The sequence below is a fragment of the Sapajus apella genome, unplaced genomic scaffold (genome assembly GCF_009761245.1).
Source record: "Sapajus apella isolate SASKATOON/1434 unplaced genomic scaffold, GSC_monkey_1.0 scaffold137, whole genome shotgun sequence".
NCBI lineage: Eukaryota > Metazoa > Chordata > Mammalia > Primates > Cebidae > Sapajus > Sapajus apella.
This window is the reverse complement of record NW_022437077.1, coordinates 635,921-652,282: the sequence shown is the minus strand read 5'-3', so window position 1 is coordinate 652,282 and position 16,362 is coordinate 635,921.

Here is a 16,362-nt window from a genome sequence, read left to right as displayed (position 1 = left end):
TCCACCCTCCTGGGCCTCCCAAAATGCTGGGATTATAGGCATGAGCCACCGCGCCCAGCCTCATTTCGTTACTTTTTAAAGGTGAATAGTATTCCATTGTGTATATATGTACCACATTTCTATCCATTCATTCGTTGATGAACACTTAGATTGAGTCTATGACTTGGCTATTGCGAATGATGCTGCAATTAACAGAGGAATGCAGCTATCTCTTCAATATACTGATTTTGTTTCCTTTGGTTATGTATCCAGTAGTAGGGTTGCTGGATCATAAGGTAGTTCTATTTTTAATTTTTTGAAGAACCTCCATACTGTTTTCCATAATGTCTGTACTAATTTACATTCCTATCAGCAGTGCAACAGTTCCCTTTTCTCCACATCCCTGCCAACACTTTTTATCTTTCATATGTTTAATAACAGCCATTCTAACAGGTCTGAGGTGATATCTCATTGCGGGTTTAATTTGCATTTCTCTGATGATTAGTGATGTTAAACATTTTTAAAAATATATTTGTCCATTTAATGTCTTCTTTTGAGAAATATCTCTTTGGATCTTTTGCCCATTTTTAATTCAGGCTTTGTGCTTTCTTACTATTGGATTGAGTTCCTTATATATTTGGATATTAACCCTTTATCATATGTATGGTTTACAAAATTTTTTGCCCATTCTATAGCTTGTCTTTTCACTCTTTTTTTTTTTTATTGACTATGCAGAATCGTTTTAGTTTGATGCAATTCCATTTGTCTATTTTCACTTTTGCTGCCGTGTTTTGGGGGTCATATGCAAAAAGTCATTGCTTAGTCTGATGCTATGGCATTTTGCCTGTTTTCTTATAATCGTTTTGGATCTTACATTTAAGTCGAATCCATTTTGAGTTGATTTTTTTGCATATGATCTAATTTCTTTCACATGAATATTCATTTGTCTCAACACCATTTATTGAAAAGACTGTCCTTTCTCCATTATGTGTTCTTGGCATGTTCAATGACAATCAATTGACTGTAAGTATGTGGATTTATTTCTGGGCTCTCTATTCTGTTCCATTGGTCTGTGTGTGTGGGCTTTTATGCCAGTGCCATGCTATTTTGATTATGATAACTTTGTAGTATATTTTGAAGTCAGCTGGTATGATGCATCAGGCTTTGTTCTTTTTACTCAAGACTGCTTTGACTATATGGAGTCTATTATGATTCTTTATAAATTTTAGAATTTTAGAATTTGTTTATCTCTACAAAAAAAGTCATTGGAATGTTGATTGGAATTACATGGAATCTGTAGGACATTTTAACAGTGTTAATTCTTCTCCAGTTTCATTACTTTTTTTTTTTGTTTTTTGGTCTCTTATAAACAGGGCTGCAGTGACCAGGGTTATTCAGCCATCTTTGTACACACAAATGAGTGTTTCTGAGGACATCTTTCTACAAGTGATATTGCTGAGTTGTAGATGAAATTCTACACCTGTATATGTCGAATTCTACTTTGAAATTCGACACCTCAGCCAAACTACTCTCCCAAAGTTTTGTGCTTATTTACACTTCAGCCAAACTCATGCCTCATTTTCGCATATCTTCAAGTTCATCAAGTTCAGGTGCTGGAACGCTCAATCAGGGGGTGGAGTGGAGGGTGCTCAGGTTCCAGACAGCAAGAATGGACACAGGCTATGGTTGTGTTGGAAAAGGACCAGCAGCTACACATGGCTGGAGCAAGTTGGCACTGGGGACAGGTTGGGAGCTGAAAGAACAAGGACCGTGGTCTGGTCCCAAAGAGGTGGGGACCTTCTTGCTGGACGAGAGGTGCTGTGAGCCTGAGGTGACTGCAGCAAGCATGGCCCTTTGAGGCCTTGACCTCTGATGGTGGAATAAGCAGCTGGGCTCTGAGTAGAACAGCCAAGCAGTAAAGGGGAGAGAGGCTTCTACTTTTCAGCCCTTTCTGAGCCTGAAAGAGAACCTATGGCCTCTTCCTCACTTCCCACCCATTAGCACCAGATGCCCATTCATTCATGTATTTACTAATTCTTTCAATAAATATTTACTGAGTGACTACTATGGGCCAGGCACTATACTAGACCCTGGGGACAGAGCTGTAAACAAAATAGAGAATAGTTATTACTGCCTTCATGGAGTTTATATTCTAGTGGGTGGAAACCGACAATAGACAAATAAGGAAAATGTGACCTTGGCAGGGCTAACAGGTAAAATGGTGTGAAATCAAGCAGGGAAGGGGGATGGGAAGAATGGCATGTATCTGGGCTTGCCAGGGACCGCTCCAGTTTTTGCCTGTTGCCCTGGCATAACTTTTTTTTTTTTTTTTTTTTTTTTTTTTGGGAGATAGAGTCTCATTCTGTTGCCCAGACTGGAGTGCAGTGGTACAATCTTGGCTCACTGCAACCTCCACCTCCCAGGTTCAAGTGATTCTGGTGCCTCAGCCTCCCGAGTAGCTGGGACTACAGGCATGTGCCATGACCATGCCCGACCGATTTTTTTTTGTATTTTTAGTGGAGATGGGATTTCACCATGTCAGCCAGGCTGATCTTGATCTCCTGACCTCAAGTGATCTGCCTGCCTCGGCCTCCCAAAATGCTAGGATTACAGGCATGAGCCACTGCACCCAACTTAGTATCCCCTTTTTACTCTCAAAAGCATCCTAGTTTGGATGATATAATATATGGTTACCCTATGGGTGGTAGAATGGAGATGGGAGGGAGTGATGCAATTTTATTTTATGTTAGTTTTTATTTTTGTTTTAATTGAGACAGGGTCTTGCTCTATTGCCCAGGCTGGAGTGCAGTGGTGCAACCTCCTGGGTCTCAAGCAATCCTACCTCAGCCTCCCAAGTACCTGGGACCGCAGGCATGTGAAAAAGATACCAAATTCATTCATTGTCTCTATGTTTACCAAATTCACCATGCTCAGCCAATTGTTATCATATTTTGTAGAGACAGGTTTCCCTGTGTAGTGCAGGTTGGTCACAAACTCCTGGCCTCAAGTGATCCTCCTGCCTCACCCTTCCTCCTGATCTTCTGGGATTACACACGTGAGTTACCATGCCCAGGCTAATTTTAAATAAAGTGGTTGAGAAGGTGTCAATGAAAAGGTGACATTTGAGCCTTGTGAATGGATTCCTGGGGGAAGATCTTTCCAGACAGGAGGGGCCCCAGGGAGGAAGTGTGCTTGACATGTTTGAGGAAGAGTGAGTTCTTTAACCTTTCTGTGCTTTAGTTTCCTCATCTGTAAAATACGATTTTACATAACATCTACCTTGTAGGGTTTTTGTGATGATTCAATGAGTAATGAGAGGTAAAACACATAGAATTGTGCTGGGCACATGATACACACTTGAAATGGAAGCTGTTATTATGATGGAGTGTTTAGTACGATGACTATTACAATTGGACCCCCAGTATCCAACCACCACTCCTTATAGGGGACGGGGCTTCACATTGTGTGGTGTCTCAGGGAACACAGAAACCACCTCCCACTATAGATGCCTCTCCTTTGCCCTATCCTCGTGTGGCTTGCAACAAGAACCCTGACTTGTACCACTCCTGAGTGGAGGTGTGTTGTGGTTACTGTATTAATTAGCTAGGAAACAAAATAAACTGCTGTAACAAAGTAACCTACAAATAGGGGCTTAAATATCTGTGAGATTTATTTCTTGCTTATGTAACAGTTCAGATTTGTCATTCTCAACTTCTGGCTTCCTCCTGAGTCTATTCCACTTGTTGCCCTCTCCATGCAGCAAAAAGGGTGATAAGGATCAGGAAAAAGAGATCAACCAGCTAAGAACTTGGCCCAATACATATGTCATTTCCACTCTCATCCTATTGGCCAGAACGTAGTCACATGAAAGATGCAAAGGAAGCTGGGAAATGTATTCTTTAGCAGGGCAGCCACAGACTCAGCTAAAACCATAGGGGATTATTACTAAAAGGAAGTAGGAGAGGAATGATACTGGGGGACAATTAATAGACTGCAATGGTTTGATATTTTAAATTGCAAGTAACATCAGTCAACTAATTAACAATAAGTTGATTTATTATCTTACAAAATTTCAAGAGGTGTAGCCTGGTACCGTGGCTCATGCCTGTAATCCCAAAACTTTGGGAGGCCAAGGCAAGTGCATAACCTGAGGTCAGGAGTTCCAGACCAGCCTGGCCAACAGAGCAAAACCCCAACTCTACTAAAAATACAAAAAGTTAGCCAAGCGTGGCAGTCTACACCTGTAGTCAGGAGTCTGAGGCAGGAGAATCACTTGAACCCAGAGGCAGAGGTTGCAGTGAGCCAAGATCACACCATTGCACTCCAGCCTGGGCAACGATAGTGAAATTCCATCTCAAAAATAAAATTTTTCAAGAGGTGGAAGATCCCAGCTGTCATTAGATACCAAGGACACAGGGTCTTTTCATTCTTTTCCACCAGCCTCAGCATGTTGTTTTGGTCCTGATTCTTGTCACCTTATGATCTCAAGATGGCTACCAAAGTTCCACATGTTATCTGAAGACACAAAAACATTTGGTTCAAGAAGAGGGGTAGTACCTCCTGTATACTTCTCTTTATCTGGGAGAAAATCCTTTGCTGAAGTCTCTTCTCTCCCTGTCACTTCCTGTAAAGGGCATTGGTCACAGTTGTGTGTGACCAAAGACACATAGTTGTGCGTCTTTGGCTTAACTACAGAGGAAGCTGGAAAAGTCAGGATCTGGCATCTTCAGCCCCTGAAGATGGAGATGTATTCATCTCCATCAATCAACGAGGAAGGGAGCTGGGCATAGCTACTAGAAAGGCAGCCACCAATGGCTGGCACACTGTGATGCACCCACCAACATTTCTCTGAATTTCAGTTTCATCATCTTCAGAATCGGGATAATTAGTTCTACTTTGGCAAGCGCTTATAAAAATTAAATAAGATGCTCAACATGAGGGTACCTGGTGGATAGCAGACGCTCTTCATTTGTTAATTTTTCTTCCTTCCACCCTTCAGTCATTGGGGCCCTGTTTGAAATACCAAGGAAAAGCCCATTGGTCTGAGGGTTGCTATGACACCAACGCCTTGGGGTCTTCAGTCCTTCGGTTTCATTCATACACAAGGCAGGTCGCTTTTTCAAACATAAGACCCTTTATGTTGGTATAATGTGGTTTCCAGCACCTTTCATCAGCCCGACGGAAAGCTCAAAGCTCACCCAGGATCAATTCTATTTGTAACTCACAGTTTCCCAAGTTTGTGGCTTCATTATCATAATTGTTAGCGTCCACATAGTTGTTGCTATGGTGACCAAATTCATCTGAGCCCCCGCCTTAGAAATCTGCATGAAAACATATTTACATAGCCTGGGCTTGCTATGGTCAGACTAGATCTGGCTGCTCTGGCAGAAACTCAATTTAAAGCCTTTCAATGGCTCCCCACTGCACTTGGGTTAAAGATTCAATCCTTGATTTAGCCCAGGAGGCCCTGCATGAGATCCCTGCATCCTCTTTGAAACTCATCTCCCACAAAACTCCCCCTTCTCCTTGGTCTCTGCTTTTTTTTTTTTTTTTTTTCTTTTTCTTTTTTAAGAAACAGGGTCTCACTCTGTCACCCAGGCTGGAGTGCAGTGGCATGATCTCGGCTCACTGCAGCCTCAAACCTCCTGCTCTCAAATGATTTTCTGGCCTCAGCTTCCTGAGTAGCTGAGACTACAGGCATGAGCCACCACACCTGGCTAATTTTTGTATTTTTTATAGAGATGGAGTCTCACTGTGTTACCCAGGATGGTCTCCAACTCCTAGACAACTGTACTCTCAAGAAACACCAGAATAGTGAAGTAAGCACAGGAAGGCAGCCAATGAAAGGTGAGCCCATTTCCACTCTGGGCAACTAGAGCTGAATCCCGCTGGGAATCGGAAACCAGTGTAGATGACTCAGGCCTCAGACCCAAGGGGCACGGGAGCCGGGTACTTAGACACCAGTCGTTGATTGAGGGTTGTTCCCAAGATGTTACTCTCTCTGTGCTCCTGGACTGCCACTGAGTAGCAGAGCCGGGGCAGGGAGGCCTAGACGCAGATGCCAGCTTGACTGTCAGCCACGTGCACTGAAGGGCAAGGCGGCCAGAGGACTGGGCGGAGCACTGCCAGTGACTGCCCAATAGGAATACATTTTGCATTATTCATCACCATGGTGGCTGCAAATGACAGAAATGAGCTTAAACGCAAAAAGAAATTTATTTTAGATGCAGGCGGACCCAGGGCCTCACACGGTGTATCTGGCTGCCTCTCAACGTTGCTTTCTTCTTTGATGGCTTTATCCCCAAGAGTGCTCCCCTTCTCGTGATGAGCTCCATGTCAACCAGTCCAGCATCCCAGCAGAAGGACAGACTTTTCTACATTGGTTTCTTATTGCTGCTGTAACAAATTGCCATATGCTTAGTAGCTTACATGACATTTTTTTTTTTTTTTAAGATAGGGTCTCACTCTGTCACCCAGGCTGGATGGAGTGCAGTGGCACAATCAGGGCTCACTGTAGCCTCGACCTTTCCACATGCTCAAGCAATCCTCCTGCTGCAGCCGCCCGAGTAGCCGGGACTATGGGACTACAGGTGTGAGCCACCACGCCCTCCGATTTTTTTGTATTTGTAGTAGAGGTGGCCAGGTCTCAAAATCCTGGACTCAAGTAATCTGCCTGCCTTGTCCTCCCGATGTGTTGGGATTACTGGCATGAGCCACCACGCCCAGCCTTAAATGGCATCTATTATCTTACAGTTCTAGAGATCAGAAGTCTGAAATGGGTCTCGTTGGGGTGAAATTAAGGGGTCAGCAGGGCTGTGTGCCTTTCTGGGGGCTTTAGGAGGAGAATCTGTTTACCTGCTTTTCTAGTTTCTAAAAGCTGCCCACATTCTTTGGCTGATGGCCCCCTTTGTCTGTCTTCAAGACCAGCAACATCCAGTCAAGTCCTTCTGTGTAAGGACATTCTGTGTTGCCATAGAGGAATACCTGAGGCTGGGTGATTTATAGAGAAAAGAGGTTTATTTTGGCTCATGGTTCTGTAGGCTATAGAAGTGCCACACCAGCATCTGCTTCTGCTGAGGCCTCGGGAAGCTTGCAATCATGGCAGACGGGGAAGGCGAAGCAGACATGCCACATGGCGAGACAGGGAGCAAAACGGAAGGGAGGAGGTGCCAGGCTCTTTGAAGAAACCAGATCTCACAGGGACTAATACGGCAAGAACTCACTCATGAACACACAGAGGGCACCAAGCCATTCATGAGAGATCTGCCCCCATGACCCAAACACCTCCTAGTAGGCCCCTCCTGCAACATTGGGGGTCATATTTCAGCATCAGATTTGGAGGGAACACACATGCAAATCATATCACCTTCTCAGGCTGCCATCTCCTAAGTCTCCTCTGCTGCCTCCTCCTTCCACTTTTAAGGATCCTTGTGATTACATTAGGCACACCTGGCTAATCCAGGATAATCTCTCCAAAATCTGCTGGCTAGCAACTTTATTTATTTATTTATTTATTTTTTTGAGGCAAAGTTTTAACTTACTCTGCCCCCCATGCTGGAGTGCAGTGGCCTGATCTCTGTTCACTGCAACCTCCGCCTCCTGGATTCAAGCAATTCTCCTGCCCCAGCCTCCCGAGTAGCTGAGGCGACAGATGTGTGCCACCATGCCTGGCTAATTTTTATATGTTTAGTAGAGATGGGGTCTCGCCGTCTTGGCCAGGTTGGTCTTGAACTCCTGACCTCAAGCAATCCACCCACCTCGGCCTCCCAAAGTGCAGGGATTACAGGTGTGAGCCACTGCACCCAGCCTAACACCTCTAATTCTATCTGCAGCCTGAATTCCCCTCTGCCATGTGGCCTATATTCACAATTTCCAGAGATGAGAATAGGAACATCTTTGTGGATTATTTTGCCCACTACACTTTTTTTCCCCAACAGTTCTAGCAAAAATCCCAGGATCAATTTTCACTGAGCTGCCTTGGGTCACATGACTGTTTCTGGACAGACCGCTGTAGACAAAACAAAGGAAAAGACTGATTGGCCAGATCTGGGTCATGTGGAAAGCGAGGTGGGGCCAGCCCCATTGGACTTCACACGGAGAGTGGAGGAGGTGTGGCTTCCCAAAGGAAAATCCAAGTGGGCTTACGAGGAAAAGGGATAATGAATACCAGGCAGGCAAATGTCAGAGATACTCGACTGCAGGTCAGCAGGCCAGAATTCCCTGTTGTAGGAAGAAGCTGATACATGTTTAGAATTGTAATGTTGAGTTTTAAGTTAAAAGAAAATTTCGGCACTAAACCTACAATAAATATAACCACATACATCGCCTCCTCCACGACTCCAAAGTTGTAAGAAAAATGGATCAATTATTACGGGAATTAAGACTTGAGCAGTGATAGGGAATTAGGCAAGAGTACAGGAAAAAAAGCAAGACGTGATCAGGAGAAATTTCAGCCTCCTCCATCTACCCTTCTCCTAGAATCCAGCTCCAGAACATTCGATTTCCCTTTATATGAGTGTAGCGGCATAATATTTGCTTAATTATGATTTTTAAAAACTACATCTTTATTCCATTACTGTTAAAACATACTAGAAATGATTTGTTCGTTTGTGAATAATAGAGAAACTCACAATAGCAGTGACTCAAACAATCAAGCAGTTTATCTTTGAAGTATAGAGATAGTGGGGCTAGGGCTGAAATGGTGCACAATGGAGTTCGGAACCCAGATTTCTGCTGTGGGGTTGCTCTGCTGGGTTCAGTTTCTACTCTCAAGGTCTCATGGCACAAAATGGTTGCTGGACATCTATCAATCATAACTGCATTCTGGCTGGCCTTAAGGACACTTCCAATAAATTGCATACAGTACCTATGCTTGTATCCATAACCATTATGCTACACGCATCCATTCAACCCAGTGCTTCTCAAATGGAAGAGATTTTGCCTCCCAGGGAACATTTGGCAATGCGAGGAGCAATGAGTGTGCTGCCATCTAGTGGGAAGAGGCCAGTGATGCTGCTAAACATCCTACAGTTCCCAGGGCAGCTTCCTACAACGTCATTCAGTCCAAAATGTCAATAGCGCTGAGGTTGAGAAACCTGGTTTAACCTTTCTGAGCCTCAGTTTCCTCAGCTGTAAAACAAGATGAATTATACAGGACTCACGAGTTCTTACGGAACTCAAATTTGATCAGTCACGTGAAGATTTTACAAACGAAGGCACTACTTAGGGGACAAATCTGTGATTGTATCAAATCAGCTGAGTAGCGTTCAGTGAGAGTGGAGCAGGCAGAGCAGGGATAAAGGACTATTTGCAACGATTCAAGCCTAGCATTTGGGAACCAGAAGGGGAGGGATGGTGCTGTACCCCAGAGAGGGTAACCGTGGAGCTGTCACCATCCTTGCGCCCCAGGGGTGAAGAAAGGAGTAAAAGAAAGTCAGAGAGAAAAAAAGGCTGTTTGGAGAGAAGCAACGAGCATTGCACTAGGAGACAGAAGCCCTCAAAAGCCCCGCCCACCTCTCATCCCCTCTGTCCCCCCCTCACTCTCTCCCCCTCACTCTGCTCCAGTCTTCCTGGCCTCCCTGCTCTTCCTCAGACACACGCCTGCCTCGGGGCTCTGGCACTGCTGTTTCTTCTGCCTGGAATGCTGGTCCCACAAGTATCCCGCCCATTCTCTCACCTCATTCAGGTCTTTACCCAAGTGTCACCTTCTCACTGAGGACTTCCCGAACCACCTGATTAGGAATTGTCACACTGCCATTCCTCTTGGAACTTTAATCCTCTTTCCCTGCTTTATTTTTCTCCATATTGTTTATCATTATCTGGCACACTGTACATTTCACGTATTTATCTTGTATTGTGCTGTATTTTACAGATTGAGCTGTTATCTGTCTCCCTTTACTGAATGTAAGCTCCATGGAGACAAGAGTTTTTCTCTGTTTTGATCATTTCTCGGTTCCCAGCGCTTAGATAAGTTCTCAGCATAAATACTCAATCGATACCTGTTGAATCAAAAATTAAACATAAGAATGAATTTATTCATTCATGAAATTAATTGTTCATGAATCTCATTAATTATTTTAAAGTAATTGAATCAGTAAACCACTCCTCTTCCATGTGAATCAGAACTGACTCATTAGCGTATTCCACTAACTCCCAGCCTGGCCAATAAGAATCAATTCTGAGACTTTGGAGAGAACTCTTTGAAAAGAGACGCTCTCTTTATACCTAGGAAAATAAACTGTGAGAATGTGAGTCTGAGACTACCCAGTAAACCTGCCTGAGAGGGAACCCCAATTAAAAGAAGCAAAGAGAGAATCACAGAGATCTGATGAAACCATTTAAGCCTGGATCCAGCCATGCCTGAAGCAGATTTTTAACCAATATACATTTATTGGTTAATGTATATTTTTTTTTTCTTAAGCTGCTTTCAGTTAGGTCTCTGTCACTTGCAACTGAAAGCATCCTGACCACCAGGATGAGACATGTGGAGACGAGATGATGTTGCAGACAAACGAGAGAACCAGACAAATTGCAGACATGGGAAAGAACAGCACAGATCCTGGAAAAGAAACAAAGATTTTTCTATGTCTCTGAGGTTTTGTGGGATTTTTTTGTTGTCGTTCTGTTTATTTGCCGTGTAGCAATTTTGTGGCAAGTTAACCATGACAAATACCATGTGGCAAATGGAATCTGTCTGGCCCAACATCATACTTTCCAATGCCCCAGTCAGGTTTAGAGTGCCTAGCTACCCTGAGCAGCATGTGGCACATGGGGGGAGCTTTGTGGAGGTTGTCTGTGTCCTATCCACTTAACTTGATATGGATTCTGGTGGCCTCTGGGTTGAATCCAGTTTGCTAACACATTGTGTTAAAACATAATATCTCTTGCTTCATAAAAAAAAAAAAAAAAAACTCAGGGAAGTTCACATTCCTATAATGAAAAATGTTAGCATTGGGCCCACATTCCTACCTAGCCAGCCTGCTGAGCTCTGCCCAGCTGCCCCTGTTAGTCTTTTTGTTGGGGGTGGTGGGGGGCAGGGAATTGGTCTTACTCTGTCACCCAGGCGGGAGTGCAATGGCAAAATCTCGGTTCACTGCAACCTCCACTTCCTGGTTCAAGTGATCTTCCAGCCTCAGCCCCCTGAGTAGCTGGGACCACAGGCACAAGCCACCATGCCCGGCTCATTTTTGTATTTTTTTGTAGTGGCAGGGTTTTGCCATGTTGCCCAGGCTGGTTTCAGACTCCTGAGCTCAAAGCAATCCTCCCACCTCCACCTCCCAAAGTGCTAGGATTATGGCAGGCGTGAGCCACCGCATCTGGCCCCCTGTCAGTCTTGACCTGTGGTTGTCAAACTTTCTCTGTAAAGGCCAGATAGTAAATATTTAAAGCACTGTGGGCCATACCATCATGTCTGTTACAACTGCTCAACTTTGCTGTTGTAGTGCAAAAGCAACCATGGACAATATGGAAATGCACAAGCATGACTGCGTTCCAATAAGGCTTTATAGACAAAACAGTCAGCCGGTTGTAGTCTGCTGACTTCTGCCCTAAACGTACAGCCTCCAGCTTGCCACGGTCCTCACCACTCCACACTGTCTTATGCCTGGCTCACTTCCCTCATTTATAAGATCTGAGTGGGCCCTGTAGGCATTTGAATGTGCGGCCTCTAATCTAAGTTCTTTTTAAGGTTAGAGTTTGGGGAACAAAAACCAGACAGCCTTGTAAGCTGGCTGCTTGGGTGAACAAGACGAAGGTAAGATCCTTCAACAGTTATGATTTAGCAACTAGAATGTGCTAGGCATAGCTCTAGATGTTTATCCTGAACCAAAACACTGGGGATACAGAAGAGAAAAAGGGAGATTTTAAAAAATTCCCAGCCAGGTGTGGTGACTCATGCCTGTAATCCCAGCACTTTGGGAGGCCGAGGCAAGTGGGTCAGTTGAGCCCCGGAAACTAGACTGGGTAATATGGCAAAGCCCCATTTCGTGAGAAAATACAACAAAATTAGTCCACTGTGGTGGTGCACGTCTATAGTCCTAGCTACTTGGGAGGCTGAGGTGAGGGGAATCACTGGATCCCAGGAAGGTCAAGGCTGCAGTGAGCTGCGATTGCTCTGCTGTACTCCAGCCTAGGCCAGAACACAAGATCCTGTCTCAGAAAAAAACAAATCCCATTCATGGAGCTCCATTTTAAGGGAGAAGACAGAAGAAATAAGTACATGAGCGATATAATGTGTTAAGGATAATAGACGTGGTCCTTAATTGTGATGGTGGTTTCACAGGTGTAAATGCGTGAAAATGTGTCAAACTATTCACTGGAAGCATGTGCAGCTTATTATATGCTAACTGTACTTCTGTTAAGTTTAGCCTAAAGCTGCCTTCTTACCTGTTTCTAGTTTAGCCTAAAGGTTTCTCTGTACAAAATGTACTGTGACCTAACTAGATGTGTAAACAGACTACACAACTAACTCTTGTACCAATCACCAAGTTTCGGTCAATGGTGGCCAACTGTTCAAACTGTTTTCAAATAAGACAAATGCCAAGCTGTAACCAACCCAATTGTTTCTATACCTCACGTTTTCTCTCTGTCGCTTTCCTTTCTCTGTTCATAACCATACGGTAACACCTATTCTGGCTCAGGGGGGCTGCCCAATTCACAAATTATCCTCTGCTCAATTAAACTCTGTTAAAGTTTTTCTTTTCACACCTCAATAAAGCTTTTTAAAATTATTTTTATAAAAGAAGGAATGAAGAAAAAACACTGCTTATCTAGAAAGATACAAAAATGTAACTAGGTTTTTGTTTGAGTCTTGTTCCAAATATGTATTATTTTTAACATATGATGTTCTTTAATGTGACATATATTGCTATTTTAATAACGAGCTCTGTTTTTTTGTTCAAAAAAGATATATAGTGTATCAGATGGTGATAAATGCAACAGACAGAAATATGCAAAGAAGAGATATAGAGAGAGTTGGGAGGTGATTATAAATGGTAAACGAGAAGACAGAGAAAAACAGTAATTAAGAGCTCATAGTGGCCGGGTGCGGTGGCTCACACCTGTAATCCCAGTACTTTGGGAGGCCAAGGCGGGCAGATCACTTGAGGCCAGGAATTTGAGACCAGCCTGGCCAACATGGTGAAACCCTGTCTCAAAATACAAAAATTAGCTGGCCATGGTGGCATGCACCTCTAATCTCAGCTATTTGGGAGGCTGAGGCAGGAGACTCTCTTGAACCAAGGAGGCAGAGGCGGCAGCCAGCCAAGATCATGCCACTGTACTCCAGCCTGAGTGACAGAGCGAGAGTTTGTCTCAAAAAAAAAAAAGGTCTCCAAGTAAGCTGACTATGGTTGTGACTCAAAGGGTTGCAGCAGAGAAAGAATTAAAACATCTTAGGGCGGCTGAATGAATGAGGAGACAGAAGGCAACCTAAAATCCACCTCCTGGAGGAGTTTCAGTCTTGGGGTTTTAAGGGTTTTGGAGTGGGCTGAGGTGTAGGGATTATTGTTTGGTCAAAGAATACGGGGTGAAATCACAGGATAGGGGGATTTTTAAAAATGCATTCTTAGGCTGATTTAGTTCCTCTGTGGGGGTCTTCAAGCTGGTTGGCATCTGCCAGTCCACTGGAATTTAGGATCTGAAGAACATCTGAAGCAATTCCTACACAAAAAGCCTTATGATTCTAAGGTCAGAAATCCTATCTAAAGGAACAATGGGGATGAAAAGGCAGTGTCTAGTGCCACATGACTTTGAGTTACAATGAAGGAGCCAAAGTGCAGCCAAATTAATGCTTCATTATAACTATATTTCTGCCAGAGCCCAGCATGTAATTCTTGTTAACCCTATGAGGACAATTTCATGGTGGCACATGCCTGTAGTCCTAGCTACTCGAAAGACTGAGGCAGGAGGATCACTTGAGCCAGGAGTGAGAAGCTGTAGGGCACCACTGTCATACCTGTGAATAGCCACTGCACTCAAGCCTGGGCAACATAGTGAGACTCCACCGCAAAAAATACAAAATAAAATCTCAGAGCAGAATCCACTTCAAAACGAACTCTAAATGTGCAAGTTATACTCCCTTTCTCAGCCCTAATCCAACCCTCCATCATTCCTGCTAAACGTCAGGGTTGCCGCCAGCTGAGTTTAAGCTGCGCGCCTTCCTACATGATTCACAGCTGAAGCCTCCTTCTGGCTCTTGCTGTCTTCATCCCGCCTCTTCTGATCCATCCTTACAGCCCCAGGGAAGTGCAGTTGTTCCTGGTCTGTTCCTTGTTAGCTGTGTCCAAAGACAAAATCACAACAAGTTTAAAGATCTCAGTTGGCTTTATCTGCAATTCTAAAATCGGGCAACACTTCATTTCCTCAAATAGAATAAATGTTCCAATAAGCCGAGCAGCAGAGGTTGGCTTTATAAAGACAGAGAAGGACTGAAGAAAGCAGAAACAAAGAACAAAAAGTCTATTAGTTACTTTAGACAGAGCAATAGAAAAATAACTCGTTAACATCCGGTTACTTTAGGCTACCTTTTTTAGTGTAAGGATTAAAGCAGAGGAACTTCATCATCACGCTGACTGAAGATTTAAGCTGGCCTGTTTGGGAAATGGGCTGTTCTCTCTCTTTCTCCTGATTTCAGGAAAGGTCAGATAACAACTTAGTTTAGGTTTGGTGACCTGGAACTCTAGCATGGGTGACTCCATTTTGATTTTCAGTCTGTTCTGTTGCGGACTAGTGCAGGAGCTCAGTCCAAATCCATGGTTGGTAAGGTTGCCAGGTTCAGCAAAAACAACAACAAATAGTATGCCCAGTTAGACGTGAATTTCAGATACACATCAAATAATTTTGTAGTAAAAGTATGTCCCATGTTTTATCTGAAATTCACATTTAACTGGGCATCCTGTATTTTATCTAAATTCTGTGTCACTCCCCAAGAAATCAACTTGGGTTCTGAGGCCGTCTGTAAAAGGAAGTTTAGTAAAGTGGCTTTTTAAGGGATTGTTTTTTAAATCAGAGAAACTCCTTTTTCCATGACAGACCCCCAAGCTAATGAATAGGCTTTTTAAATAGTGAGTGAGAGGTTCACAACTCTTAGAGACAGACGTTGGTTAGAAGGGCTTTTCAGCAAAGCCCTATAATCACCTAGTGGGTTCTTCTTGCTCACTGCATAGACAAAACCATTCACCGAGACTGCAGTATTGCGTAGAGATAGAGTTTTATTAATGCAGAGCTAACCAAGTGGGCTAAGTGGAGTTATTACTCAAATCAGTCTTTCTGAAAACTTCAGAAGCCATGGTTTTTATAAATAATGTGGTGGGCAGGGAGCTAGGGAATGGGTGGTGCTGATTGGTTGAGGGGTGAAATCATTGAGATGGAAAATGGCCCCATGCACTGAGTCTGCCTCTAGATGGGGACCACAGGACTCGCTGAGTCAACAATCTTCAGTCCAGAGCGGGTCCGCTGGTTGCCAGGACGCAAAAGTATGAAAACCATCTAAGGTTCTACAATAGTGATGTTATCTACAGGAGCAGTTGGGAAAATTACAAACCTTGTGACCTCTGGCTACATGACTCCTGAGCAATAGGAATTATAGAAACGACACCTGCATGTTAGCATAATTCAGGCCCATCCCATAATCTGAACCTCACGGTCTTTCATTAATTTTACAAAGGTGGCTCAGCCCCTGAGCAAGAAGGGGGTTAGATTTAGGGAGGGATTATTACCATCCTTCCTTTAAAGTTAAAAACTAAATTCCTCCCATGGTTAGCTTGGCCTATGTGCAGAAATCAGTAAGTGAAGAGAGGTAGCCTGTGAGATTAGAGGCAAAATGGAGTCAACCGTGCCAGATTTCTCTCACACTCTGATCTTTGCAAAGGCATTTTCAGTCCCTTAAGATTACATTAAATTAAAGTTAGATGCTACTCTCACTGATTTCTCAGCTTCTGATGGTTAACTGCTCAAGGGCTGAAAGAGAGATTCTAGGCCTCCCAGTGATAAGCCTCCCAATGTCCATGTAGATATAACTGAATCCCTACTTTCTCCTGGAGATGATCCAGTTCCTTTTTCTAATCAAGATAATTAACAATAATAAAATGTATGTTAGTTATTTATCACTGTGTAACAAATTACCCCCAACATTTAGTGGCTTAAAGAAACAAACATTTATTATCTCATGCCTTCTAGGATAAAGAACTTAGCATAGCTTAGCTCTGGGCAAGAGCTTAGAGTCTTGCAAGGTTGAAATCAAGGTGTCAGCCAGGACTAGAGTCACCTCCAGGCTAGGCTGAGGGAAGATTCACCTCCAAGCTCACCGCAAGCTTGTTGGCCAGATTTAGTTCCCCAGGAGCTGCTGATCTAAGCGCTTTAGTCCCTCCTGGCTATTGCCTGGAG